Source organism: Macrobrachium nipponense, chromosome 39, assembly GCF_015104395.2.
Source record: "Macrobrachium nipponense isolate FS-2020 chromosome 39, ASM1510439v2, whole genome shotgun sequence".
NCBI classification, from domain to species: Eukaryota; Metazoa; Arthropoda; class Malacostraca; order Decapoda; family Palaemonidae; genus Macrobrachium; species Macrobrachium nipponense.
Genome location: NC_061099.1, coordinates 2,500,653 through 2,510,159, shown reverse-complemented (window position 1 = coordinate 2,510,159; position 9,507 = coordinate 2,500,653). Strand labels below are relative to the sequence as shown.

At 37.1% G+C, this 9,507-nt stretch overlaps 1 long non-coding RNA gene across 1 annotated transcript in view; it reads right to left on the bottom strand.

Moving 5' to 3' along the window:
• Positions 1-520: 520 nt before the first annotated feature.
• LOC135210485 (uncharacterized) overlaps positions 521-9,507 on the bottom strand; it is a 44,604-nt gene continuing 35,617 nt past the window's right edge. The window contains exon 3 of the long non-coding RNA XR_010313513.1: positions 521-657. This is a non-coding gene — a long non-coding RNA (uncharacterized LOC135210485). The remainder of the gene's footprint in view (positions 658-9,507) is intronic.

Genomic DNA, 9,507 nt, shown 5'->3' with positions numbered 1-9,507 from the left:
TAATTCCTCATGGAGGACGTTGGTTTGAATTGTTTCCTAGTCAGTCTGAGTAGAATGAAGATATATTCTCTACTTTTTATGTCTTTTATCTTATATCGGTGTTAGGAAAAACCACTCAAGGTTTACAATTGGGATTTGGGGTAACGTTAGGAATATAAACCATTTTAATGGGAATTTTAGGTTCTATTTATGAGGTTTTTATGTATTTTTAACACTGTAAGTGTACTTTACGTCAACAAAGGCGCAAAATAAATATTTAATGGCATATCTGTTGAATGTTGACTGGGTGACGTTACGTAAAATGAATTCGGCTTTGATTTTATACCAAACTAATTACAGCAGCAAAAATAATTAAGATTAAATTGTATATATCACTGTAAGTAGACAAATAAGACATTAGGCCTATCTGTCTGCATTACGATTCGGCATAAAATGAAAGAAAAAAAAAAAAATATCCTTGTACGTCCCTTACCTTGAATATAGGGCACCATATGAGGTTTGTGTTTCTTGACCCACCAAATCTCAGGTTGTTCAGGAGTCGGTTGTTTTTGACCTCGAAATACCCGGGGATTTGCCTTCCACGAATTTGCAGCCGGCCCTAGCGACGGAGGCTCGCCGTCTGAACACCTCGCGCTGACTCTCCGCTTTCTCGCTGGTCTGAACGTAACGAGAAACATTACTGAGTTTGTCTTTACCTTTGACGTTTCTGCAAAACAGCTTCTCTCTCTCTCTCTCTCTCTCTCTCGTAGATAATTGTGTGTGTGTAAAGCATTAAGAGTTACTTTTAACATTTTTTTCGTTTCTGCCATACAGTCGCTCTCAACTTTGGCCTCTCCTCTGCCTTCCTCTCTCTCCCTCTCAGACTTCTCTCTCATCCTCTCTCTCTCTCTCGTCATCTCGACTCCTCTCTCTCTCTCTTCCCCCACCCCCATAGATAAATTATATATTTTTGTGAAACATTACTGAGTGTTTATCAACTTTCGTCAAGACTGTCGTTTTCAGTATTGGCATACATTTCTCTCTCTCTCTCTCTCTCTCTCTCTCTCTCTCTCTCTCCCCGCCGTTAAATTCTTTTTCAATAGTACGTCAGATCGATAGATGTTCGTTCAGAACTATGTGGCACAGGAATGATATTAGGCATTCTTTGTAGGTTGCGCGAATAATAGTCTTAAAATATTATGTAGGAATTCATTCGCTAGTGGAGATGAGTTTTACCTAGTTAGATATCTTTTATTATTATTATTATTATTATTATTATTATTATTATTATTATTATTATTATTATAGAAAATGACCACCATTCATATGGAACAAGCCTACCACATGGGCTATTGACTTGAATTTCAAACTTCCACAGAATACGATGCTCTTTTGAAAGAATGAACAGAAGAAGCCACTAGGAAATACAGAAAGAAGAGATCACTTATTAGAAAAATAAATGAAAAAATGATAAACAAATAGACGAAAGTCAATCAATAAATAAATAGAAAAAAGTATAGGGAGATTTACTGTAGGGTAGTACTACATTGCATCTTCTCTTGAACTTGCGCGCTCTATACTCGGTTTATTTCCATCTGTCCAGCCGCCTGTGGTTTTGTGTATGGGAACACTGCGTCCGGAGCTTTAAATAGTCACATTCAGCTTACATTCGACAATAATAACAATATCTTATTTCGAATATTAACGGTGTAATTCGCATACAGTAAATTATTAAAACGCGTTTCAGTTGCAAATGCACACCCAAATATCCTTTTATTTACCTAAAATTTACACATAGCGCAACTATTTAAAGCCCGGGAAGCAGTGTTACCATGTGAAAACACCACAGGCCGATGGACTGATGAAAAAAAAAAACAAAAAACAAAAACAGAGTATAGTTGCACAACAAATTCAGGGAGACCGTTCCACAGTCCAACAGTGTGAGGAATAAAGGACCTCCTCTGGAACTGAGAAAATCTCCATGTAACGGAAAAAAAAATCAACAAAAACAAACCACAACAACACGTTAACCAGATTCGGTCTATGGTCTTAGAAGGTGATACCTTCGTCATTTTCTGTCTGGGTTTCAGAACGTATCACTCGTAGCTCTCAAAGAATGATAGAACCGTGGAATTTGGCCTATCTTTACGACGACGTCACTCTCCTTAAGGCTGCCCAGACTCGAGGGGCAGGATGTTAAACCCTTGAACAGATGAGTTTGATAAGAAGCGACGATGCGATGTCAGTTGAGTCTATGGTGCGGTATGTGTCTAGACCTTGGGTTGCGGACACTTACACACACCTATAGTCGATCATTTTAAGGTAGATTCTTGTGCCTACGAGGGCGTTTGTTTGGCGGCCTCTGATTGGCTGGTAGCGGGAGGCAGACTGCTTGCTCAGCGGGTCATATTTCGTTTGTAGCTTAGAAAACTACAAATATGTTTACATTTCTTCATTATCTCACGTTTTACAAAAGATAGGAAAGTTTTGGTCATACCAAAGGATTCGGTATTAAATGTACAATAATTCTCCTGAAATCAATAAGTTAAAATACAAAGGAATTACAACGAGTAGAAGTGAAGGGAGAAACATTTCATTCTTTATACCTTTTTTTATTCATCATCGGTTTATTTGCATAATTCACGAGATCAAGATAAAATAAAATCTTGTGTTTAAAACAATAAAATCACCCTGAATACGCTGGTGCTTTCAGATTTTAAATACGTTGTAATATGTAAAGAGAAAATGAAGAATATGTTCTTATTATGTCACCCGGGCTTGACTCGGTTTGACAGTAGTGCCGAGAGACGCAAGATATCGTGGGGCTGGTCCTCTCAGCTAGAGCAGCCTGTTGGCGTGTTGGCAGTTGCCAATTGGCGATGAGAAGTTTGCAGTTTCGAGACTATGTATTTACCGAATTATTATGTCATTACTTTTATAAATAAATGCATAGAATTCCCATTATGACTTTCGAACATTTTTACTAAAAATATTATATATGTCCGTATTCTGGACATATCTGATAAAAGGAAAAGTAAATAATCAGATGGATGCATCGGGTGTGGCTTCAATTTAGTCTAAGTGAGAAATGTACATGCTTTATGAGGCTCATTGATAAATAACAAAGAACTTGTTTCTCTGGCCAATAACATCAAAGCTTTATGGTTTTTCCATATGTTCACTCAATAAACAAAAGTACAAATGTTTATTTCTACCATAAAATTTGTTGACGATGTAACGAATATATAATATACTGTCTTTTTCAGAATTGCTTGAGTTACTCTTACACCAGAATGTTTATCTCCTTTATATACATGTTACACTTGACAACAGTGTCTCAACAAAAATGTTTAGGAAAAGGGAAAAATTTGCTTAGTTTTCTCCTGAGGTAGTTGATTATTCTTGAATCACTTAATTCATACCTGAGTTAGAATAGCTCCCGTAACCGTTCCCACAGCCCTGCATAATTGTGTATATATATATATATAGTATATATATATATATATATATTATATATAGTACATGAGGATAATGAGACTAATCAGAAGACTGTTATATCATCATCTTTTTATACACAAAGAATGGAAATTCATGCAGATATATTATGTCATAAACACAAAGGAAAACTCATACACAGTAGCTTACATTGGTATGTCATTAGGCTATCGATATGAACAAAAAGAAATTAAAATTTTACAAATTTTCTTACGTCATCATTATTTAAAAAATAAATAAAGGAAAATCATGCTATATACATAGTCATGTCATTACCTATTGGAACAAAAAGAAAATGAATGGGAAATTATAAAGATACATTGATATCCCCTTTTCTATTAAAACCAAGTAAAAAGAATTATAAACAGCTATGTACATTGTTATGCCATTAAATATTAAAAAAAAGGAAACTCATATGGATATACTGTAGTTATGAAATTGCCTATCTAAAAAATGGAAAACTATAGAAACACTGTTAGGTCTTCAACTTAAAAAAAAAAAAAAAAATAATGGAAAATCATTGATATATCATCACTGTCATGTCCATCCTCCCTAATATCAATATCATCATGTCAGTTTCGTCATCTCCAATGTCAATAACAAAATTTCAACATATGCTCTCTAGCAACATCTTTCCTCCTATAATCATCTTCTAATTTCTTAACGTGGTGAAAACATTTCTTCCAGTCTTCTGTTGTAACTTTGTCTATCGCCAGTCTCGTAAGCTGCTCAACAGTTTTCAAAGATTGATTTGTATTAGAGTTTTTTTTATTTTTCTGATATCCCCCTTTATTTGAGCCCATATAAGTTCTATGGGGTTAAACTGACAATAATATGGTGGCAGTCTGAAGCACATCATGACCATTTGCACGGGCTATCTCATCTATCACATACCTCTGTTTTTCTTTGTGACACTTGGCAATCTGCAGCAATTTTGGCTTTGTTGCTGATGGGTCGTGGTGACGTTATTAGAAGAAAGCCACTCTATGACTTCACTTTTTCTGTTGCTGGTTGTTGGCACTTTATTTTCTATTTTGCTATGGTAGGGAGCATTGTCCATTATGATTAGAGATCTATCTTCTATATTAGGCAATAGTTGTTCCTTAAACCACTTTAAAAACCTTTCATGGTCCATGGAATCATGGTAGTCCCCTTTGACACCATTTTTTGACCTAAACAACAATAGCGCATCGTGACAAACCCCTTCTCACTCCCCGCGTGCACCACAATAAATCTTGACCCCTTTCCAGTCTAAGTTTGGGTCCTATTTCGCCTTCACCCGTTGTCCAACACTGACGTACACATTCATTTTGGTTTATCCAAGTTTCATCCAGGAAATACTTCAGGTTTTACGTCAGTTGGGACTACAATTCCTATTCTTTTCAATTAACCGTAGGTATTCAGTTCTCGCTGCCACTATATCATCACGTTCCATTAAAATTGCTCTTCCACTCTCACAATTTTCCATAACGTTGTTCTTCCACCATTAAACTTTACCGGGTCTTCCTTCACTTTTTCCAGTAGGGCATCTAACGTTGGGAGCTCTCCTCTCTCGTAAAAAGACAAAATCTCCTTCCGAATACACTCATTTTCAAAACTATCCACCTTGTCCTTCACTCGGATCCTCTTCCTGGGATATACAGGTGAAGCGAAAGGGGACGTTACCCCACATTCAGATGACTCGCTTGATTTTTTTCACTGTGTTGGTTGGCACTCCTGTAGCTTTGGCGGTCTTCTCAAATACTTCATTTCTTGAGTCTGCTCCCCACTGTGAGCTGAAGTAACGATGAACATTCATTATAATGTTGCGAGCTTGACTTGCAAATCTGGAAACGGTGCGACGAATGGTGCTGTCATCTCGAGACATCTGCTTGAAAAGAAAAAGAAATCTTGCTTAGTTCGTTGCTGTTTATTGCTCCACTGAGATTATTATTTCATATCACTCAATTAAGTCTCTGATATCTCTTTCGTTTGAAAATATATTCATATGAGAAATTAGAAACAATATGTTGAAAACCAACCTCATTAAAACTAAGGATGAGCTGAAGAGTGCGAAGTAGGTCCGTAGATTTCAAATTCATTCCTGGACTGAATTTCCCGCCCGCCCGCGGCCAGCCTACACCTCCAACGATACCAGATGCTTCCATCTGATATTTACTTTTTTTAATCAGATATGTCCAGAAATACGGACATATATGTATTATTTGAACGTCAAAAATTTTGTTTCGAAAGTCCATTAATAGGAAATTCTATGAATTTGTTTATTGATTAAAAGGAAAGTTAATGAACATAATAATTCGGTGAATACAATAGCCTCGAAACTGCAAACCTTACTCATATCGCCAATTGGCAACTGCCAACACGCCAACAGCTCTAGCTGAGAGGACCGACCCCAACGATGTGTCCTCGGCACTATTGTCAAACCGAGTCAAGCACGAATGCAACATAATAAGACATATTCTTCATTTTCTCTTTACATATTACACGCATCTAAAATCTGAAAGCACCACCGTATTCAGGGTGATTTTATTGTTTAATAACACAAGATTTTATTTTATCTTGATCTCATGAATTATGCAAAATCCGATGATGAATAAAAACAGTATAAAGAATGAAATGTTTCTCCCTTCACTTCTACTCGTTGTAATTCCTTTGTATTTTAACTTATTGATTTCAGGAAAAGATTATTTAATGTACATTAAATACCGAATCCTTTGGTATGACCAAAACTTTCCTACTTTTGTAAAACGTAGAGATAAATGAAGAAATGTAAACATATTGCTAGTTTTCTAAGCTACAAACGAAAATATGACCCACTGAGCGAGCAGCCTGCCTCCCGACACCAGCCAATCAGAGGCCGCCAAACAAACGTCTCGTAGGCACAAGAATCTACCTTAAATGAATCGACTATAGTCTGATTTCAGAAGCCACAGAGGTAGCTCTTGCTCATCCATGCTTGTATACTCAAGCGCGCGCGCGCACACACACACACACACACACAAACGCAATATATTTATATAGGACTGTGTCTTGACTACTCATATCCAAGTTGTCCTTAAAATATTAATGATCAATTACATTATGTTACAATTTTGCGCTTCTCTGTGCAACAACCCCGTCTTAGGATTAAGGAGAAAATCCACCTGTATCAGAACTTTGTAATCTCTGTTGTAGTTATTGATGGTTGAACTTCAAGTATGTTATTGAAGAAGGAAATTCTCGGTGAACGGGTATAGTAGTATGTATAATGTTCATTCGTTAGCCACTTTGTGTGTGTGAGAGAGAGAGAGAGAGAGAGAGAATTCTACCCACTCATTCGTTTCTTTTTAATTTTTAGTCCTGAACTTGGTTTCGCCCCAGGCCCTCAACTGAACCAGAATTGCGAATGAACTGAGCCATGTTTGTAGGCCTATGTGTGTTTCATGGGCTCGAGGTTTAAAACCATTAGATCACTGGTGTAAAATATAATGCCTATATTTAGCCACATAACATCCCATGATTTAGGTGCTGGGCGTAGGCCTAGGACTAACAGAACGGAAAGGCTGGTCTTATCTCATTCAAGGCTTTATCCTTCGTATATATTGTGAAGACTTGCGTAAGTATACAGAAAATTTAAATGGAAAGTCGTAGCATTCTTAAGATGCCTACTTAATATGCTACACAAGTGGGTTGAAACTCCTTTCGTAGCAAGCCAAGCGAATCAGCCATATAGTACTACATCTTTATTCCTCCAAACCGTTATGTAAGTCAAGGTAAACCCGGAAAGGCAACATTCCTCGTCCCTTTAGCAAGCGAGATAAAGGGTTATAGAATTTGCAAAGTACCTTTACGAAACAAGATGTATTAGAAGTAACAACAACACGAAAACAATAGCATATCCAATAATGCTCATTATAAGCAACAATAACTGGCCAACTGAAGCTGGTGAAACGCTGAGTCAGGTTTAGTTTACTTTCCAAAGCAATATGGCATCTCGCTTCGCGCCATAACCTCCTTATTCGTCGACCTCAGATTGAATTTGGTTCCAACGAATTCAGTCTGAGACTTCTGGCCACCTCTTGGCCTATTACATAATGGATGAAATAAGTGTAAGGCTATACATATTATATATATGAATTATTTTTGAAGAGTATGAAACAGCAACGTAGTTTTAACGGAAAAATAAGTGCATTTCGTTGCAGTTAGGCCTATGTTCACATCCAATTTTCAGTAGCTCTTCATTACTCTATTACCTGAGCCAAATCGCTCAATTTATGAAGCAGTCAAATAAATCCTACCCAACCCTCCAAATTTATTGTTTCCGTAGGTAGCCATCAATCCTTGCCCGGAGGAACGAACTTGTGTTAAAGACTAACTGGAGGTTAGCAATAGCTACAGACCACCTCTTTCTTATGCAAATAAAAACCCATCTGTGAGTTGTTTATGACTTTTCTTGTCTTTCTTTTAGAGCTAAGGAAAGAAAGGGTCCTTGTGCTGACATCTGTTCTGAAATACTTTTGCTAATGTGACTATTTTGTACATGACGAAAAACAAATGACTGCGCTACCGAACTCAAATAGACCGATTGATTTAATTAGACCGATATTTCTCAGATAAGGGGCCTTTCTCAAATAGGCCGATGTTTCTCAATTAAACCGATGTTTCTCAAATTGAACGATGTTTCTCAAATAGACCGATATTTTCCGTAGAGACCTATCTCTCTCAAATAGACCTACTTTTCCCAAATAGAGAGATCAAATCCTGAAAAAACTAACAGCAATCCACTCTTCAACGGTTTAAAGACCCTGGCCTTTCTTAACGTTAGCAACTGTATTAGCGAAAATGACCCTGTAAATAGTGGGGAAGGGACCTAACCTCTTCATATGCATAGGTCACTGATCAATCGCTAATTATAGGATATTTTCAGATTAGAGATTCCCCCTCACTTACGGCTGCGTGCGTCTTTTTCCAATGGGACCGTGAACCAGTTACAAATACCCTGCCAAGTGAAAGCTTTGAATAGTACTTACCTTGTCACAGTCAGCCTAAGGAGAGAGAGAGAGAGAGAGAGAGAGAGAGAGAGAGAGAGAGAGGAAATGGCGATGGATGTAAGGATTCAAACCAAAGCTTCTACGTAGTTAATGTGCGGGTATCTATCTATCCTGCCCATGGACACAAAACCGTTCCACTGACCCACCAGCGAATATCTCTCTCTCTCTCTCTCTCTCTCTCTCTCTCTCTCTCTCATACACACACACACACACCTACTTGGGAAAGATCAAAGAGCCTGAATTCGCCTTTTTTTGCGTGACATTTCCATATTACAGTCCCTCAAAAATTATAGATTTTAAAAATCAATTGTAATGTCTTTCATGAGGCCTTACGGTATCAAGTGTTTTTTAACAGTTCGGTAGAAAAAATTTCAGTTTAATCTATATTCTATCGTACAGATCTTCTGATGTAAATGCCCTAAATACCAATGTTATTTTAAAATGAATACCATAATTATTCTAAAATGCGAGAAAATATTTATGATTCTGTCAGAAATGAATTACGCTCCTAGACCCATAACTCAACTTAAACTGGATTTACCTCTGTAATTCGCCCTGCGATTAAAATAAATGACCCACGGCAATGCTTTTTTGTTGCCCTTATTCTCGAGACACTGCCACAATGTAATTTAATAGCTCACCCTTTTTTCCCCTTTTTCAATTAACCACCGGAGTAGACTGTCCATATCTAGCACGAATCATGGCGGTTTAATTATGCCACCTTTTTCGAATTAATCGTTAATTTTGGCCTCTGGGAACAACTTATCACCTCACGTGAAGAGGGTCCAGCGTTGGACAAAACAGTTTAGACCTGTACTCTTTAAACCTTGGTTTAATGTATCAAAGAACCCCGACTTAAGATTAAAAGGAGACCACGTCTGTTATGAAAACCACTAACTGGTAACCCTTTTAACCGTTGCGTTTTCCCGATCCTGAAGAGTGATCACATTCTCTTATATATATATATATATATATATATATATATATATATATATATATATAT